General features: G+C 39.6%; 1 non-coding gene across 1 annotated transcript; it reads left to right on the top strand.

Moving 5' to 3' along the window:
* Positions 1-691: 691 nt before the first annotated feature.
* On the top strand, positions 692-794 carry LOC116880626. The gene has a single exon (XR_004385225.1). It is a non-coding gene; the product is annotated as a U6 spliceosomal RNA (small nuclear RNA).
* Positions 795-14443: the final 13649 nt, after the last annotated feature.

Genomic DNA, 14443 nt, shown 5'->3' with positions numbered 1-14443 from the left:
CTCTCAGATATATAAAATCTTAAAAAAAAAAATGATGAATCAGAAGACACTAGGAAAACCAATCCCCATCAGGACATGGGGATAGAGCTGACAGAGGAAAGCAGGATGTCTGAGGAACCTGTGGGGGTGTGAAAGATGGGAGGAATTATGGACTACTGTAACAGGCAACGGAGAGTGGACAGAGCATCAGAGCGTCTACCACGCTTTTCTGGAAGGCGCATCATGGGACTGAGATTCAGAGACATGGAAACATGATTTCTAGGAACAGTAAGCTGGGAAAGTCACTTTCATCCTTCAAGCCCACATCCCAATATCTAGAAAATAAGATTAAAACTGTTAATATCTAAGATATCTGAGAGCATTGACTTTGATTCATTAATTCTCCTGTGTTCTGTTCACTTCCAAAGCTCAGGCCATTCCTCTTCACCTTGGACAGGCTTCTGTGGTGCTTTTACCCCACGGGAATAGATTTTTAGCTGATTCTCAGTTAGCAAGTGAAATGAACAACATGGGCATGACCCAGTGGGATAGTAGGTACCCTTGTCTTCTCCCAAGTAGGACAGAAAGTCTGAGTGCTGGGGTCTGTGGGCCTCTGACTTGGGAAACACACTCTCCCAAAAATGATTTCATTCTGAGGTCTTTTGAAAGTCAGATGTGGTATATGACTTTCTCATTATTTGAAAAGAAATGAGTGTTCACATCACAACACAGGTACTAAAACTAGAACGATACTGAGATTAGCATGGTACCTGCATAAGGATGATGTGCAAATTCATGAAGCATTCCATATTTTTTAAAACAAAAGCCCAAACTCATAGATGCAGAGAACAAATTCATGGTTGCCAGAGGTAGGGGATTGGCGGGGGCGGATGGGCAAAAAGGGTGAAGGGGGTCAAAAGGTACAAACTTCCAGTTATGAAATAAATAAGTACTAGGTCATAGGACTTATAGTTAACAATATTGTATTGTACATTTTATAGTCGCTAAGAGAGGAGATCTTAAAAGTTCTCACCACAGGGACGCCTGGGTGGCTCAGTTGGTTAAGCAGCTGCCTTCGGCTCAGGTCATGATCCCAGCATCCTGGGATCTAGTCCCTCATCGGGGTCCTTGCTCGGCAGGGAGCCTGCTTCTCCCTCTGCCTCTGCCTGCCATTCTGTCTGACTGTGCTTGCTCTCTCTCCCTCTCTCTCTCTCTGACAAATAAATAAAATCTTTAAAAAAAAAAGTTCTCACCACAGGAAAAAAAAAACTGTAACTGTGGTAACAGATACTAACTAGACTTGTTGTGATGATCATTTTGCAATATATACAAATATCAAATCACTATGTCATATACCTGAAACTAATATGTTATATGTCAACTATATCTCAATAAAAAATAAATATGTAAAAAAAAAAAGACATGAGCACGATAGACTTGAGAACAGCAGGTAACTGGCTATGGGTTTGTGTATCTGTGTGTGTGTTAATTATAAATTGCAGTCTTGACACTTCTCCATGTGTTTGATTGGTGTGGGCTTTCTGGCCTTTAATTTGCCAGTCCGGTTAGACAGACCTCCTCATCAGGGTACCAGGGCTTTGCCATTAGAGGTCAGTGTGCAGCTCACAGAGAATTTGGCAACCAGGTGTGCCCACAATCTGTTTCATCCACCATCTGGTGAGTCTTCCTGTGCTTTAGGTCCTTCTTGAGGACCTAAAAATCTACAAACTCCCAGATTCCCTAGCAATGTAGGATGTATTTAGTTTCCTCCAATCAGATGCACTCCCTCAAGACATGAATTAAAACTGAGTAACCTACAGAAAGAGGTGCGTGAAGTATGAGGCACCTGTTTACTCCTGGGAGTCTAGCAGATGAGGTGTGGCTCTGAAGCCGAAAATCCCATCAGTGGTGACTGTTTGATTCCCAGACTCTCATGGATTAATGAGGCTGTTCCTCTTGTGATCGGTTCTGTGCTGTCCTCCTAGAGTCACAGCCTAGCCCTGCTTCTCCATCCTTTCCAGGATTGAAAAGCACCTATTTCACTGAATACCATCTTTCCTATTTAAAATCAGGAGGATGGTTAAAACCTAAGTGATAGGGGCGCCTGGGTGGCTCAGTGGGTTAAAGCCTCTGCCTTCGGCTCAGGTCATGATCTCAGGGTCCTGGGATCGAGCCCCACATCAGGCTCTCTGCTCAGCAGGGATCCTGCTTCCTCCTATCTCTCTGCCTGCTTCTCTGCCTACTTGTGATCTCTGTCAAATAAATAAATAAAATCTTTAAAAAACAAACAAACAAACAAAAACCCTAAGTGATATACCACCATTCTTTTCTATTACATATCTTTTAAATAGATGTATTTTTTATTGAGCTATTCAGCTCAGCAACACTTCATTTAAATAGCCTTTCCTGACCATCCACCCCACCCCCACACCAGGACAAGTGACCACACCATCCCCCGTGTTACCTCGTACCTTGTGTGTAACTCCATCACAGCATCTGTAACACCTGCCCTTATTTATCTCCCTCAAGGACACTGTGACCTCTCTGAAGGAAGAAACTATCCCTGCTACCCTGATGCCTAAAGATCTCAAAAATACTGAATTAATTTATGAATCATTAATTTACAGCCATGCATTCAGGGCTGGCTCAGTTTTTGCCTCTATTGCAAAGCACTGTGTGACTATTCTTACCTTCCCCATGATAACATCCTTTTTGAGGGACAGTCTTGCATTGTACATTACTCACATTTCATGCCATTGTATTTTGTCTCCCAAGCCAGATACTGACCTCATTGATGGCAGACACCATGCCTAATAGCTCATGTCTTCGAATATCTCACAAACCTTGCCATATTGAAAAGGTGGACATCAAAAAAATCACCCAAAGAACTACAGATTAAATAATCTAATGGAAGAAATTGAACCCATCAATCAGAGCACAGAAGTACTTTAGAGACTAACATGGACCATATAAAGTACTGTCCTTCTTAGTTGTCCACCACTGCTCGTCATGATACACGTAGGATGACACACTATACCCAGGGTCTACCATCCAACTATACCTTTGTGACTTTCAGGTTTTCCAGCCTCTGTGTCATATCCCTGCTTTCAGTGATCCCAGGAAGTGGGGAGGACCCAGTTATGCACAGAGACTTTCTTTACGCTTCGTAGCTAGGTGCTTCTGCTTCAGTGACAACATCTCAATGGAGAAAGTTTGAGTCTCCTATGGTACACATCCGTGATAATATGTATTTCTTCCAGTTGACTCAAGAAATGAAGTGAGGAACTTCCCAGCCTGAACAACAAATGGATGTTGGCGCCCTTATTTACACACCTTCCAAGAAGAAACTCCAGGGTATCCTTCACAGGATGCTTAGGGAAATTTTTCTTTTCTTTTTTTTTAAAGATTTTATTTATTTATTTGACAGACACAGATCACAAGTAAGCAGAGAGGCAGGCAGAGAGAGAGAGAGGGAAGCAGGCTCCCTGCTGAGCAGAGAGCCCGATGCGGGACTCGATCCCAGTACCCTGAGATCATGACCTGAGCCGAAGGCAGCGGCTTAACCCACTGAGCCACCCAGGTGCCCGAAATTTTTCTTTTTAATCGTGAAAGAAAGAAAGAAGAGAGAGAGGAAGGAAGGAAGGAAGGGGAGAAGGAATGGAGGGAGGGAGGAAGACAAGAGGTAGAGAGAGAGGGAGGGAGAAATTGAGCCTAGATCAAGGTACTTTCCCTACTACCACTCTTTTTTATAAAAAGTATGAAATGTGTTTATTTATAACATAAAGTAATGAGTTTGTTCTGTTCCAGTTGCAGTGATCCTTCAAGTTGGTAACAACTATTCCCAATAATTCCTTCCTTCATTCATTCAACAGTTATTTATTGAACATCTACTATGTGTAACAAATTCCAACATAGTGGGAATGTAACAGACTGAACAGAGAAGCCCTTTGCCTTTGCAAAGTTTAAAATCTAATGGGAGAGGCAGACAGTAAACAAATAAAAGTGAACACGATAGACAATAATAGTTGCTGTGAAGGCAGTAACCACGGTGACGCAATAGGAAGTAACAGAGCGGGGAGTATCTACTTTAGCCAAGACTGAATGTCTGTACACTATGTGTACACTGCACTCAAGTTCTCTCATGGTTAATATGACTATAGTACATTTGTCATAACTAATTCACCAACCTCAACATGTTATTACTCACTAAAGCTCCTACTTTATTCAGATTACCTTATTTTTTACCTAATGTCCTTTTTCTGTTCAAGGATCCCATCAAAGAAACCATACTACATTCAGTCATCATGTGTCTTTAGGTCCTTCTTGGCTGTGAGTTTCTTAGACTTTCCTTATTTTTTTTAAAGATTTTATTTATCTATTTGACAGACAGAGATCACAAGTAGGCAGAGAGGCAGGCAGAGAGAGAGGAAGGGAAGCAAGCTCCTTGCTGAGCAGAGAGCCCAATGCGGGGCTCGATCCCAGGACCCTGAGATCATGACCTGAGCCGAAGGCAGAGGCTTTAACCCACTGAGCCACCCAGGCGCTCCGAGACTTTCCTTATTTTTCATAACTGTAGCAGTTTGAGATGTCCTGGTGAGGTGTTTTGTAGAATGTCCTTCAAATTGAATTTGTCTGATGCTTAGACAAGGAGTTTACAGGTTTCTGGAAGATGCAGAGGTAAACTGTCATTCTCATCACCTTATATCAAGGGTACATACTATAAACATGACTTCATTGTTGATGTTGACTTTGATCATGTTGCAGAGGCAGTATTTGTCAGGTTTCTCCAGTGTAAACTTATTCTCTTTTCTCCCTTTCCACATCGTCTTCTTTTGAAGGAAGTCAACATATTTAGCCCATACTTACAGAGCAGGGAGTCATGCTCCACCAACTGAGGGGAGAATATCTACATAAATTATTTGGAATTGTATTGTATGGGAGATTTTTCTATGCTCCCTCATTTAAATTTTTATTCAGTTACATATTTATACCTGCCTATAATCATGAATAAGTTATAACTCTTTGCTCTATTTTTTAGACTGTGAATATTTTTACTTGCTACGGATGAGAAGAGAAGAAAGATGAAAGAAATGAGGGAATGGACTAATGTGGGAGATAGAAAGCAAGCAAATAAATGAATAATGATCACAGGACTTCCGTTTCTTGGCTTGGTCTTTTTTTTTTTTAAGATTTTATTTATTTCTCTGATACAGAGAGAGACAGAGAACATGAGCAGGGGGAGAGGCAGAGGGAGAGTAAGAAGCATACACCCTGCTGAGCCAAGTGTCCGAGTGGGGCCAATCCCAGGACCCAGAGATCATGACCTGAGCCAAAGACAGACACTTAACTGACTGAGCATCTCAAGAACCCCTTGGCTTGGTCTTTTAAACATACATCCAATTCAGAGAAGAGATGTAGATCAAAAACTACATCAAGAATTCAGGCACTGAGTGCCTCCCATCTCTCTTCTAACTTCATCACACACCCAACATCAGATATTAGATGAGATCCCGAGACCTAAAGATGGAAGACCTAAAGATGCTCTTCTCTCTCAGTAGCTCATGGTCTAAAAGGAATAACAAATATGTTAACAAACCACCATGATTTGATGCAATGAAGGCTAAGAGTGAAATATGAATAAAGGGCTGTGAGAGCCATGGTAGGGAGTGGATTGCAGCCTGGGGTGACTGACCAAGCCCTCACAAATGTGGTACTGGAGCATACGAGGAGATGAGCTACAGTTTCCTAGGATAAGAACTGGAAAGGAGCACCAGAGAGAGAGCAAGGTTGACATTTGGGCTGCCATGAGGAGCTAATAGTGTTGTTTATCATTAGAAAAGAAAGTACATTTATTTTTCCAAGGTATCAAGAATCTGGGGAATAAAATAATTAAGATAAAAATAATCAATCATGGCTCTGTAAGACATGAGAAAGAGGGAAAAGAATATAAAATTGTGCAGTCTTAAAAATGAGTTGTGCCAATGCATGAAGCAAGAAAATATTTATTGATATTGACGCTGGTATTTGGGAACTGGTATCTTTTATTTAGATGTGTGCGGCATCTTTATTTACAGTCATTATCAGAGTTCTCCTTGCTAGAGTTAATTTAAACAAATTCAACTTTATTCTTGAGTCTGATGATTATGCCTTAAGGTCACACAGTATCATTTGAGAATTATTATATCATCCCTACATTTATATCCCTAAAGGTCCTAACTTCATTTAATAAGGCCCAAGGTAATGAATCTGGGGATCAGATAATTATTAAGTTGAAGCCCTGGTCTCCTGATAAATCTCTTGCTCCAATGTCAACATTCAAAACTCCAACTTCCATTTCTGGTTCTTGTCCAGGTTCTGAAACTAATTTCTTTTGTTTCCTTCTTTTTTAATACCTATGGGCTTTGATTATTTCCTTTACCCACTTCTCTCATTAAGATGAGTGAAAACAGACAATGATATACTTACAGATGACTTACCCTTTTGAACATCAAAATAGAGAATTTGCTGTATACAGAACTTTTTCATATATAAAACTATTCCAAAAATATTATCATTTTTTATTCTTTTAACAGAATCCCTATTAAACCGACATTATAGGGACACCTGGGTGGCTCAGTCAGTTAAATATCTGCCTTCAGCTCAAGTCATGTTCCCAGAGTCCTGGGATCGAGTCCTGCATTGGGCTCCCTGCTCAGCAGAGAGTCTTCTTCTCCCTCTCCCCCTACCTGCCACTCCCCCTGCTTGTGATATTTCTCCTCCTTCCCCTCTCTCTGCCCCCCTCTGGCAAATAAATAAAGTCTTTAAAATTTTTTTTTCTAAAAATAAACTGGCATTATAATACCCATTTGTGAGATTGAGAAATGGAGCACAGAGAGCTAGGGTATTTGCCCAAGGTCACCTAGCTAGTAAGGGACAGAAGTAGAACTTCAACTTCAATGTTCTGATTGAGTCCAGCTCACATTACAGGCTACATAAAAGTTCCCAGAATGATCTGTTTGGATATACTTCATGGCTCTAAATATAAAACTCCATGATCTACTCTGTCATCTGCTTAATGAAAACTTGGCTTCCACATATTAATCGGTCCATTTCCACTCACCAAATATGTAAACAGTGCAGAATATTAACCTAGAGAAACAGTAAACAAATCAACCTAATGATGGCAAGTAAATGCTGGCATTATGCCTTCTGTGAAAAATTACTTTTCAGTTCCAAAATTTTGTATTAGTCATTTTGCCAACAATTATTTGTGATATATAAAGGGCCCCAGAGATCATCTAACACAGCTTCCTAATTTTTGCAACAACAACAACAAAGTAGTAAGGACTCTCAGAAGGTGACCAGGCCAGCAAGTGGCAACACCAAACCTAGAACCCAGGCCAATCTGATTATCAGCCCAGTGCTCTTTCCAACTGACCATAAGAAACTAAAGAACATGACAATTTCCCACAGCCTGCTGTCTAGAACATGATATTATGGTTATCAACCTTCAGCTTCTAGATAGGAATTTCATCTCAGAAATAATAATAATATTTTTCAATTGAATAGCAAATTTCCATTTACAGAATGTCCTCATATGCACTTGATCCTTAAGATTGAAATGTTCCTGGTTTCTCATTATATTATGCTCATTTGAAGAGTACACCAAGTTTGAATGATTTGACCAAGGTCTTCCAATGGCAAGTATGCTACTTTTTCTAATTTTTTATGCTTCCTTTTCTGTAAACTAATAATGGGACTATCAGGGAAGATTGCATATCCAAATAAGTAACCTGACTTGCCCAGCCACCTAAGCTCATGGTTAAGTTTAAATTTGACATTATTTTCATTATAAAAGTAATGCATAATTATTAAAGTATTCAAATGGATAAAAATAAAATGTTCCTTAAAAATAAACTTTATGGGGGGGAGGAGCAAAATGGCAGAGGAGTAGGAGACCAAAATATCATGAGGTCCCGAGAGTTCAGCTAGATAGTTACCAAACCATTCTGAATACCTACAAACTCAACAGGACATCAAAGAGAAGAAGAGCATTAATGCTAGGAACAGAAAATCGATCACTTACTGGAAGGTAGGATGTGTGGAGAAGTGAATCCGAGGCAACATTCAGGAAGATAGACCATGGGAGGAGGGGCCAGCTCCCAGCAAGTGAGAAAGCAGCAGAGCACAAAGTTGGAACTTTTAGAAGTCTATTCCACTGGGGCGCCTGGGTGGCTCAGTGGGTTAAAGCCTCTGCCTTCAGCTCAGGTCATGATCCCAGTATCCTGGGATCGAGCCCCGCACTGGGCTCTCTGCACGGCGGGGAGGCTGTTTCCCCTCTCTCTCTGCCTGCCTCCCTGCCTACTTGTGATCTCTCTCTCTGTCAAAAATAATAATAATAATAATAAAATCTTTAAAAAAAAAAAAAAGAAGAAGTCTACTCCACTGAGGGACATCGCTCCAGAGGCTAAGCAGGGGGTGGAGCCCTCACGGGGACAGTGTGGTCTCAGGACCCACAGGGACAAAAAAGACCAGGGGTATCTGAGTGTGGCAAAGCTCCCAGGCGTTGGAGTGGGGAAACTGCTATAGAAACGGAGCTGAGCAGTGGGCTCTCAGTTCGGGGTTATCTTAAACCATGATCAGAGGCACAGCTGGGCCACTGCTCTTCGAGCAGGGACCCCAGAAGTGGCAGATCCAGGGAGACACCCCCTTTCCTCCTCCGGGTGGAATGGTGTGGGGGCGTGGCAGGAATCTGCTGGGTTTGGAGACTCCAAACAGGGCCACACACCAGAAATAGAAACACTTGGCCACAGGCTGGGTGAGCACAGAGCATGGCCAGAGACCAGGGAGATGGGAGGGACTGACTGCTTTTCTCTGAGGGTGCACTGAGGAGTGGGGCCCCAAGCTCTCAGCTTCTCCAGGCCAGAGATTGGGAAGCTGCCATTTTCATTCCCATCCTCCAGAAGCTCTACAGAAAGCATTCAGGGAACAAAAGCTCCGAGAGCAAACCTGAGCAGATTACTTAGCCTGGCCCCTGGCAAGGGTGGTGTAAGCCTGCCTGGGCAAAGACATTTGAGAATCACTGCAACAGTCCCCTTCCCCAAAAGATCTGCAAGAACAAGTTCACCAGTGCAGAACTCCAGCCTAGGGGAAAGCAACACATAGAATTCCTTGTTTTTTCCCCATGATTCATTAGTCATTCAAAGTTAAATTTTTTTAATTTTATTTTTTCTTACTCTATTTTTTAAAAATTTTCCTCTTTCCTATTTTAATTCTTTAACTACTTTGTCTTATCAATACCCTTTTAAAAATCTTTTTAAATTTTCCTTGTCATACTCATTTATCACTTCATTATATTTAATCTTACTTTTTGCATACATGTAGACTTCATTTTTTCTTTAAAATTTGGGAGACATATTCTTCTAATAGATCAAAATATAACCTAAATTTACCACATGGCTTTGTTCTAGTCTCCAGCCTGATCACATTCTTTACTCTTTTCTTTTCCTTTCCTTTTTTCAACCAACTTATCAATTCCTTTTTTAGAATCTTTTTTGATATTCATCATATTACATTTACAGTCATATTCCATCTCTTTGTCATGTTTACCCTTATTTTTGTATATATATAAGTTTTTCTTTCTTTCAGCAGACCTATCCACAAAGACCTAGCAGGCCAGAAAGGACTGACATGATATATTCAGAGCACTAAACAAGAAAAATATGTAGCCAAGAATACTATATCCAGCTACGCCGTCATTGTAAATATAAGGAGAGATAAAAAGCTTCCAGGACAACAAAAACTAAAAGGATTTGCAAACATCAAACCAGCCCTACAGGAAATATTGAAAGGGGTCCGCTAAGCAAAGAGAGAACCTAAAAGTAACAGATCAAAAAGGAACAGAGACAATATACAATAACAGTCACCTTACAGGCAATACAATGGCACTAAATTCATACCTTTCAATAGTTACCATGAATGTAAATGGGCTAAATGGCCCAGTCAAAAGACACAGGGTATCAGAATGGATAAAATAATGAGGGCTATCAATATGCTGTCTACAAGAAACTCATTTTAGACCCAGAGACACCTCCAGATTTAAAGTGAGGGGGGTGGAAAACAATTTACCATGCTAATGGATGTCAAAAGAAAACTGGGGTGGCAATCCTTATATCAGATCAATTAGATTTTAAGCCAAAGACTATAATAAGAGATGAGGAAGGACACCAAATGATACTTAAGGGTTCTGCCCAACAAGAAGATCTAAAATTTTACATATCTATGCCCCTAACATGGGAGCAGCCAATTATATAAACCAATTAATAACAAAATCAAAGAAACACATCAACAGTAATACAATAATAGTAGGAGACATTAACACCCCCCTTACTGAAATGGACAGATCGTCTAAGCAAAATATCAACAAATAAATAAAGGCTTTAAATGACACACTGGACCAGATTGACATCACAGATATATTTAGAGCATCCCATCCCAAAGCAGCAGAAAACAGATTCTTCTCTAGTGCACACGGGACATTCTTCAGAATAGACCACATCTGGGGTCAAAAAATCAAGTCTCAACCTGTACCAAAAGACTGGGATCATTCTCTGCATATTTTCAGACTACAATGCTCTGGAACTAGAATTCAATCACAAGAGGAAAGTTGGAAAGAACTCAACTACATGGAGGCTAAAGAGCATCCTACTGAAGAATGAATGGGTCAATCAGGAAATTAAAGAAGAACTTTTAAAAATTCATGGAAACAAATGAAAATGAAAACACAAGTCTTCAAAATATTGGGGACACAGCAAAGGTGGTCTTGAAAGGAAAGTATATAGCAATACAAGCCTTTCTCAAGAAATAAGAAAGGTCTCAAGTACACAACCTAATCCTACACCTAAAGGAGCTGGAGAAAGAACAGCAAAGAAAGCCTAAACACATCAGGAGAAGAGAAATAATAAAGATCAGAACAGAAATCAATGAAATAGAAACCAAAGAATAGTAGAACAAATCAACGAAACTAGGAGCTAGTTCTTTGAGAGAATTAATGAGATTGATAAACCCCTGGTCAGACTTATCAAAAAGAAAAGAGAAAGGACCCAAATTAATAAAATCATGAATGAAAGGGAAGAGATCACAACAAACACCGAAGAAATACAAACAACTATAAGAACATATTATGAGCAACTATACACCAGCAAATTTGAAAATCTGGGAGAAATGGATGCATTCCTAGAGAAATATAAACCTACCAAAACTGAATCAGGAAGAAATAGAAAACCTGAACAGACACATAACCAGTAGGGAGATTGAAGCCATCATCAAAAATCTCCCAACAAACAAGAGCCCAGAGCCAGATGGCTTCCCAGGGGAGTTCTACCAAACACATAAAGAAGAATTCATACCTATTCTCCTGAAACTGTTCCAAAAAAATAGAAATAGAAGGAAAACTTCCAAATTCTTTTTATGAGGCCAGCATTACCTTGATCCCAAAACCAAAGACCCCCTCAAAAAGGAGAATTACAAACCAATATCCTTGATGAATACAGATGCTAAAATTCTCACCAAAATACTAGCCAATAGGATCCAACAGTACATTAAAAAGATTATTCACCACAACCAAGTGTGATTTATTCCTGGGCTACAAGGTTGGTTCAACATCCACAAATCAATCAATGTGATACAATACATTAATAAAAGAAAGAACAAGAACCATATGATACTCTCAATAGATGCTAAAAAAAGCATTTGACAAAGTACAGCATCCTTTCTTGATGAAAACTCTTCAAAGTGTAGACATAGAAGGTACATACCTCAATATCATCAAAGCCATCTATGAAAAACCCACAGCAAATATCATCAGGAAATATCAGGAACAAGGGAGGGATTTCCACTATCACCACTGCTATTCAACATAGTACTAGAAGTCCTAGCCTCAGCAATCAGACAACAAAAAGAAATTAAAGGTATCCAAATCGGCAAAGAAGATGTCAAACTCTCACTCTTTGCAGATAATATGATACTATATGTGGAAAACCCAAAAGACTCCACTCCAAATCTGCTAGAATTTGTACAGGAATTCAGTAACGTGTCAGGATATAAAATCAATGCACAGAAATCAGTTGCATTTCCTTACACCAACAACAAGACAGAAGAAAGAGAAATTAAGGAGTCAATCCCATCTAAAATTGCACCCAAAACCATAAGATACCTGGGAATAAACCTAACCAAAGAAGCAAAGAATCTATACTCAGAAAACTATAAAGTACTCATGAAAGAAATTGAGGAAGACACAAAGAAATGGAAAAATGTTCCATGCTCATGGATTGGAAGAACAAATATTGTGAAAATGTCTATTCTACCTAAAGCAATCTACACATTTAATGCACTCCCTATCAAAATACCATCCATTTTTTTTCAAAGAAATGGAACAAATAATCCTAAAATGTATATGGAACCAGAAAAGACCTCGAATAGCCAAAGGAATATTGAAAAAGAAAGCCAAAGTTCATGGCATCACAATTCCAGACTTCAAGCTCTATTACAAAGCTGTCATCATCAAGATAGTAGGGTAATGGCACAAAAACAGACACTTAGATCAATGGAAAAGAGTAGAGAGTCCAGAAGTGAACCCTCAACTCTGAAGTCAACTAATCTTTGACAAAGCAGGAAAGAATGTCAAATAGAAAAAAGATAGTCACTTCAGCAAATGGTGGTGGGAAAATTGGACAGCCACATGCAGAAGAATGAAACTGGACCATTTCCTTACACAACACACAAAAATAGACTCAAAATGGATGAAAAACATTAATGTGAGACAGGAACCCATCAAAATCCTTTAGGAGAACACAGGCAGCAACCTCTTTAACCTCAGCCACAGCAACTTCTTCCTAGAAACATCGCCAAAGGCTAAGGAAGCCAGGGCAAAAATGAACTACTGGGACTTGATCAAGATCAAAAGCTTTTGCACAGCAAAGGAAACAGTTAACAAAACCAAAAGACAACTGACAGAATGGGAGAAGATATTCCCAAATGACATATCAGATAAAGGGTTAGTATCCAAAATCTATAAAGAACTTATCAAACTCTACACCCAAAGAACAAATAATCCAATCAAGAAATGGGCAGAGGACATGAACAGACATTTCTGCAAGGAAGACATCCAGATGGCCAACAGACACATGAAAAAGTGCTCCACATCACTCGGCATCAGGGAAATACAAATCAAAACCACAATGAGATACCACCTCACACCAGTCAGAATGGCTAAAACTAACCAGTCAGGAAACAGATGTTGCAAGGATGTGGAAAAGGGGGAACCCTCCTACACAGTTGATGGGAATGCAAGCTGGAGCAGCCAGTCTGGAAAACAGTATGGAGGTTCCTCAAAAAGCTGAAAATAGAGCTACCCTATGACCCAGAAATCACACTGCTGGGTATTTACCCCAAAGATAGAAATGTAGTGATCCAAAGGGGCACATGCACTTTAATGTTTAGAGCAGCAATGTCCACAATAGCCAAACTATGGAAAGAACCTAGATGTCCATCAACAGATGAATGGATAAAGAAGATGTGGGGTGTGTGTGTGTGTGTGTGTGTGTGTGTGTGTGTGTGTAATGGAATACTATGCAGCCATCAAAAGAAACAAAATCTTGCAATTTGCAGTGATGTGGATGGAACTAGAGGGTATCATGCTAAGTGAAATAAGTCAACTAGAGAAAGATAATTATCAAATGATCTCTCTGATATGAGGAATTTGAGAGGCACGGCAGGGGGTGTGGGGGCTAGTGAAGGAAAAAAATGAAACAAGATGGGATCAGGAGGGAGACAAACCATAAGACACTCTTAATCTCATGAAACAATCTGAGGTTTGCTGGGGGGTGGAGGGTAGGGATAGGGTGGCTGGGTTATGGACATTGGGGAGGGTATGTACTAAGGTGAGTGCTGTGAAATGTGTAAGCTTGATAATTCACAGACCAGTAAGTACCCCTGGGGCAAATAATACACTATATGTTAATAAAAATAAATAAATAAAATAAACTTGATTCCCAGCACTAAAAAACAACTTATTTTAATGTTTTGTTAAATTTCCATTTGATCTCTTGTACAGCATATTTTTAACATACTTGTATTATACATTATCTTTTTTCACTGAAAGTTATATTCATTTCCAATGTCATTACAAATCTTTTATAGACACAGTTTTTGATAACTTTCTATCTTTTTTTATTTAGGAGGCTGATTATTTTTCTTTTTTTCTGTGTTCACTCACTTTGTTTCTTAAATTCCAAATACTAGTGAAATCATATGGTATTTGCCTTTCTCTAACTTACTTATTTATACTTAGCATTATACCCTCTAGATCCATCCACACTGCTGCAATGGCGAGATTTCATTTTTTAAGGCTGAGTAATATTCCATTTTAAATATATACACCACTTCTTTATCCATTCATCTTTATCCAATCATTGATTGAAGGACA

Source organism: Lontra canadensis, unplaced genomic scaffold (genome assembly GCF_010015895.1).
Source record: "Lontra canadensis isolate GAN:19392208 unplaced genomic scaffold, GSC_riverotter_1.0 scaffold66, whole genome shotgun sequence".
Classification (NCBI taxonomy): domain Eukaryota; kingdom Metazoa; phylum Chordata; class Mammalia; order Carnivora; family Mustelidae; genus Lontra; species Lontra canadensis.
This window is presented reverse-complemented; position numbering and strand designations above follow the sequence as displayed.